The sequence below is a fragment of the Dipteris shenzhenensis genome, chromosome 1, assembly GCF_047967505.1.
Source record: "Dipteris shenzhenensis isolate YYH24624 ecotype China chromosome 1, Dip_SZ_1.0, whole genome shotgun sequence".
Classification (NCBI taxonomy): domain Eukaryota; kingdom Viridiplantae; phylum Streptophyta; class Polypodiopsida; order Gleicheniales; family Dipteridaceae; genus Dipteris; species Dipteris shenzhenensis.
Genome location: NC_141596.1, coordinates 50,898,327 through 50,905,442, shown reverse-complemented (window position 1 = coordinate 50,905,442; position 7,116 = coordinate 50,898,327).

Below are 7,116 nucleotides of genomic sequence, written 5' to 3'. Positions count from 1 at the left end.
TTTTAGTGCTGCTTGCAGTTAATCCTAAAACCAAGAAAAATGTGTTTCTTTGTGTACCAATTGCTTGTGCAACGATTGCAACCAACTACCAGCAATTACTACAATATTAGTATTATTTTATATTAAAGTTGAAACTTAAAAGAGATTACACACAGCGAGTTTAACAACTCAACAATTACTAAGAGTAGACGTTAAACAAAGAGATTACATCCTAAGACAACTTATAACAACAGGAATTGCTTAGAGCCTCATGGAGAAAAATTTGAGCAAAAGAGATTACATCTACATGCAAATATAGTTTATAAAAATTAACAACTCAGCAATTGTTGAGAGTCTCATGGAGCAAAAATTGAACGGAGGAAAAATTGAACAAAATAGATTACATCTACATCCAAAGAAAGTTTGTAAAAATTAACAACTTTCAATTGCTGAGAGTCTCATGGAGCAAAAATTGAACAAAAGAGATTACATTTATAAAATCTCTCCAATTGCTAAGAGCCTTAGAGCCTAAAAGATTACATCCAATGAGGATAACCACTCAACCATTGTGGAGTGGTTATGAGACTCATTGAGCAAAAGTCGCAAATTGGATTTTTGTAGAAATCAGTATTGCCGATTGTTGTTGATAGACCACCATACATTATCATATACATAGAGGCCAGCCCATCTTGCTGCATTTGATTTTTTTGGGAGCCAATGGAGAGGTCAAAGACTGTGCATAAATGTAGGACTCAAAATCCGACCCCCCCAACAACACGAGAAGGAAATTGAGCTTAAGCGACGATGTAGTAGTCCACACCCGAGATAATCTAAGCGACCAAATCTCCAGCCTATCAAAGGGCACATAGCTTTGGCAATATTGACCTTTAAAAAAACTAGGAATATGAGGAAGCACATCAGCTGTACTGATAGTTCGAGCCAACCAAGAGAGATCAATCCTTGAATCAGTTATCCACCCATGTAAGTCCAAAGGAAACCATACCACGTTGCTCGTAGGCCAATCCGGCCTAAGTTGAGCAAACATGGCAGCAACAAATCTGGCCTCAGTCAATAGCCCACATATTAGCGACCTCTCTAAAGCAAACCTACTACATATTTTGTGGATAGTCTCCTGAAGTGTTGCAAACCTCCTCACACAATCTCACCATCAGCTTCTTATAAATTTTTTCCTCCTTATAGGTGCACAATAACTCCTCCTTGTGCTCCTCAGTTTCCTCATCTTTGTTGACTTCTCTCTGAATACACCTTTGATTCTGTGATGTGTCCTACACAAAAACTTATATCATAAGCCAACTTATGGCCAATTGAAATGATTCATGAAACCAAGAAAAAGGGTAGAATATTCACCCTCTCCATGATGTTCATATCAAATAGCTAGGTATGTAACATGTTCTTCTTGTAGTCTCTCGTCATGGGATCAAGTTCTTGCCTTTGCTCGTTCGGAAGGCACTTTAGATAAGAAAATATCATTAGAAGGTCTTGGGTAGTAGGCCATGATCTATAGGAAGGAGAGGTTACTAGGAAAAGAGGATGGCGAGGAAAGGTTTGGGGCATAGAGACCATAGCAAAAAGAGCAAAGTAGGGGCAGATGAGAGCAAAGTAGCGAAATCATGTTTGGGGTCATAGTTAAATATGCCTTAAATTAATCAAAATCCAAGGCATTGTGGTGACTAGAGGCCTCGTTGTGCCATCCAAAAAATAATGATCCATCTAAGCTACCTTAAATTAATCAAAATATGAGCCAACATAGTGACTGGTAATCAACTGCACTAAAAAGTTTTTGCAACAAAAATAATCGCATGTAAGTCTAGCAAAGGCATGCAAGCTCGGCATGCAATCACAAGCCACCACGGTGTGACTGGTGATCAACTATAGTAGGACATCCAAATAACCATGGAGCCACCATGTCGGGATGTCCAAATAATCATGAATGAGCATATGAATGCACAAGATTTCCCACGTCATAGATGCATTCAATGAACCCTTAGATCCCATGGCAAGCCTGATGATGCCATCCAACTAATCATGAAGGAGTAGACATGTCGGTGATTGGTAATTAAGTGGTAATTAAATTGAATGAAAGCCACCATGCAATGCGCTCTCCCTTGGCTAATAGTTCTCACTACTACACACGCATTCTATTGCGACGTTTACATACCGACGATTAGCGCCCGCTTAGCGTTAATCGTCGGTATAAAAATCGGGTGTCGTAAATCGTCGCTATATAGCGACTTTTAATAAGCGTCGCTATATAGCGACGTTAGTAATGGTCGCTATATAGCGACTTTGAAAGGTCGCTATATAGCGACTTTAGTAAAAGTCGCTATATAGCGACTTTTAAAAGTCGCTATATAGCGACACTGAGACTATATTATAGCGACGTTTTACAGAGAGGTTTTTTTTTTTTAAAGCCTTAAAATTTATTTTCTTCCAATGACAAAATTTTTTAAATTTTCATACATGTTTGAGCTCATAGAGAAATAAAAAATGAGAGCATGTACATCAAGCCTTTGAAGCTCATATATTCATGTCCAAGTTGGAGATGAGAAAAATCAAATTAAATAAGAGCATTTACATCAACTGTTTCATCTTGAGCCAAGTCTAAGGCGCCAAGCAAGTCTATCTCCAACTCTATACCGAGTTGATCTCCTATATCATCATCGTACTCTAGCATCGTACGTTCACCTAAAAGTATTTGATCATCTTCTTCAATTAAGCTTAAGTGTGGTGATCGATCTTGACGATTGTTGTCTTCCTCGTCAATATCGTGATCTCCATCCTCCTCCCGTGCGATGTCATTATGCGCATCTTCCTCTTGCCTCATATGGTGATCTACATCTTCTTCGCTAGATTCATCAATTGGATCCGGATTTGGTAGTGGCATCTCCATATCCACATCTCGATCTTCAAAAATCTGCTTACTTCGTGGTGCAACTTGGATCACGTACCACCATCTTGGATCAGAACGATCCGGATGAAAAACCACCTATATTGAAGATGAAAAATCACGTGCCAAATGTCGTCAATTATATATATATCAATGGACTTAAAAAACGAAAGCTTCGATTAATTAAATCATTAGTATGCACCTGCTCACAGTGCTCGAGAAGAACAAAAGTATCACTTTCATCGGTCCAATGTTTGGTGGAGTCTATTGCAAAGAGACCGCTACCATCTTTTCTCACAGTTGCATGGGGACCGTTGTAAGTAGTTCTAAACCATTTTACATCAAGAATGAAAATAGTAAATCGTCTGAAATCAATTTCATAGATGTCGCGTATGGTTCCACAATAATCCAACTGTGAGGAGAGAAGATTGGTATCCGAAGCACTTGCTCGGCTATCTTGTGTGAAGTTAGCCATGACTCCACAATCATACGTGACTCTCTTTGAATCGATGCGTTCTATGCGAAAATGTCGTCCATATGACCATAATGCACTGTACTTTTTGTACTGTAAAAGAGCATCATTAAAACAATGAAGATGCACCTATTTTATAGCATATATTGCCACAAATAATTACTTAATTACATCAAGAGATAAGAAACTTACATGCACCATACATCCAGATGATAACTCCCGCTCACGCTCGTTTATTGTCTCTCCATCACGTTCGGCTTTACGTATAGCTAGTTGTAGCCAATCAAGTGACATGTGAGTAGGGAGAAGAGCCAGATCTCGTGGATATGGTTGTGATCGCCTGTACATTACTCTGAATCTCGTCCTTGCATTTATTCTTTCTGCTTTGGCCACTTCATATCTCTCAATCCACTTCTGCATCTCAGGGCTATTGAGGATACAAAACTTATTGAATTTCTCCATTTGCTCTTCGCTCATCTTTCTTTCAATCCCTTTTCCTTGGGGGACCTCGCCAATGATGCGATCATCATCCTTGTTGTGCCAAGCTTGCGGCATATCAGGATCCGTGGATGCAAGAAACTCTGTGATATATACTAATGACTCTTGCACAAGCCATCCCTCTGCCATGCTTGCTTCTGGTCTTGCTCTTTGTCTTACAAACCCCTTTAAAGTTTTCATAAACCGCTCGAGAAAAAACATCCATCGATTATGAACGGTACCTGCTATAGCCACCTCATCAACTATGTGCACAAGCAAGTGGACTTGAGTTGTCATAATGCTTGAGGGAAAGTGCTTCTCAAGCAAGCATACGGCTTCGATGGATTCCACCCTAGCCTTCTCGATGCTCGATATAGAGATCTCTTTTTGAGATATCCACCTATTTCACATGTCCATGCATATGTAAGATATTTGAGATATCCACCTATTTCACATGTCCATGAAGAAAATAGATAATGCGAATTGATAGTAAGCATACCTCACAATACCACAGATCTTGAATATAGCATTTCTAACATCTTCTTGTAAGCACCCTTTTATTGTAATTGGAAGGATGAACTATCAAAGCAACAATGAAATCATGTCAACAATATAACATAATAATAATTACGCTAATGCATCACTATTATCGGTACACTAATTCTACTTAGAATACCTGTAAGACCTTGTGCCAATCATGGGACTTGAGGCCACTAAGCTTATTGTCCTTTGCAAATGCTCCTTTCAAGCAACGCATGTACCCTGTCGGTGTTTGAAAAGAGGCAATGTCTGCCTTGATCGCTGCCTCCTCCCTCGTAGAGAGGATCCACGTTGCTTTCGGGAGGACAACTTTTCCTGAAGCATGCACTTGGGGCCACAAACGAGACATCCTATTCATAGCACGCAAGTCTTCTCGCACTCCTCTCGAGTCCTTGGAACCAACCAAGTGTGCCCAAATGGTAGCCCCCACATTCTTAAAGATATGCATTGGATCCAAGAGATGATTGATTTGTAACTGACCCCAATAAGGAAGCTCGTGAAAGATCGATAGCCTCTTCATACCAGGAGGAGGTTCCTCTCCATTCTCCCTCCAAGCTTGAATCCAATCACTTGCTTTTAAATATGATGGTGGTGGATCAAGCTGACCTCCACGTGCGAGATGGTCGAGCGGAAGGTATCGAGCATGACCTTCATAAACATTTTTCCTCATGTGTTTGGAGTAGCGTGCAAGCGATTTCAGAGCGGGTCCACAAACAGGACAAGCATGGTACCCACTTGTAGCAAGCCCTGCACGCGTGCATGAATATGTTAGTACAAGACATGCGTGCAAAAGAGAGTAAAAAAAGCATAATCCCTCATTGTACATGTAAAGACATAACCACGTACCTGCGCACTCTCCATATCCTGGGTAGTCATGCATGGTCCACATCAAGATACCCCTGACGGAAATATCATTGGTATGCCTAGGAGCTCTGGAAATATCAAAGACCTGCACTCCTCTCCATAATATCTGTAACTCCTCTATCAAAGGTGCCATGTACACGTCCATGTTTCTTGCCTTGTACTTTCCTGGCACAAGTAGTGCAAGCATGAGGTGTCCCTTTTTTATTGTTAGCCATGGTGGGATATTGTAATTCACCACGACTATGGGCCATGTCGACCAAGATGTCGAGCGTAACCCGAAAGGATTCACGCCGTCCATGGCTAGCCCAAGATGTAAGTTGCGTGGCTCTCTCGCAAAGTCCGGCCACTGATTATCTATGTGCTTCCAAGCCGCACAATCTGCGGGAATCCTCAATGTGTGATCAGTGGACCGATGAGATGCATGCCATGTCATCAACTCCGCTATGGATTTGCATCGAAACATGTGTTGTATTCTTGCAATGATGGGAAAGTGTCTTAAGACCTTTACCGGTATCCTCTCACCCTGCAAGTCATCTCTATATCGTTGTTCCCCACACTTTGGACAACTAGCCAAATCTCCATGCTCACGACGAAAGAGAATACAATCATTACGGCAAGCATGGATGGTATCATAATCCATACCCACCATTGTTAGCATCTTTTTCGCTTCATCTCTTGATGCGGGCATGGTTTTTGGTGCAGGCAACATCTTTTGGAGCAACCTATGACAAAGACACTATCCAAATGATGATTTACAAAACAAACAATATCCAAATAATGAGTCAATCAAATTAATGCAAGGGCTAACCTCATTAAGGCCGAGACACTTGTATCCGACCACCCATACTGTACTTGTAGATTCAAGATTGAGAGACAAGCACGTAGTTTAGACATCCTGGCACCCTCGTACAATTGTGTTGATTGCAACTCTCGCATTTTCACCTCAGACTCTGACATCACGTGTACGTGGGATGTAGTGCCCCTAAAAATGGAATCCATCATGTCGACCATACCCTCGTCGTCATCTGGGAGACTATAGTCTTGTTGAAAGTGAGAAGGTATATGTGTACCCTCGTCACCCTCGTCATCCTGTCATAAGCTCATTCGTGTAAATAGAAGATCTTCTAATTCCGGGTATACAATAAGATTGCGAACTTAAATAGCTTTGACTTACCGATGATCCATCAACATGTGCAACACCAACGGGGGGTACTGGTTCCGGCTCCTCCCCATACATCCGCAAGTGGCGCATGATAATACGACGTTGATGTCGTACTTCTCGCTTGCAATGAGTGCAATGACAATATAACCTCTCCGTAAGCCACTTCATGCTCCCGGGCGTTGGCGCATCATCGGATGAGCTTCCACTCGTCCCTTCCATCTACACTTATAAAACCAAAACATAAGCATGAAGAGGAGATGTACACAATTATGAGCATAGCATGTTTAATTTGAGCTTCTCTTGAGGCTATATAAAAAGAATGACATCGCTATATAGTAAGGATTGAAACAAAAAATCTTATATAGTAAGGCTATGTAGTAAGAGGAGATATTGACAATTATAGGCATAGCATGTTTGAGTCACAAGAGGCCTCATTAAAAAACAAACAGTAAGCGTCGCTATATAGCGATGCTCTGTTCCGCCGCTATATAGCGACGATTTTAATTGAAAGCGTCGCTATATAGCGACGTTTTCAATTAAAAACGTCGCTATATAGCGACGAATAAGCGTCGCTATATAGCGACGCTGTGGGTTAAAACCCGAAACGGCGAAACCCGCGGCGTTTTGCTCAAAGCTTTCCTAATCTCTAAACTAAGCTCTCCAAAATCTCCTCCCACCTATTTTCACTGACCTCCCATCTATTCCAAGCAACCT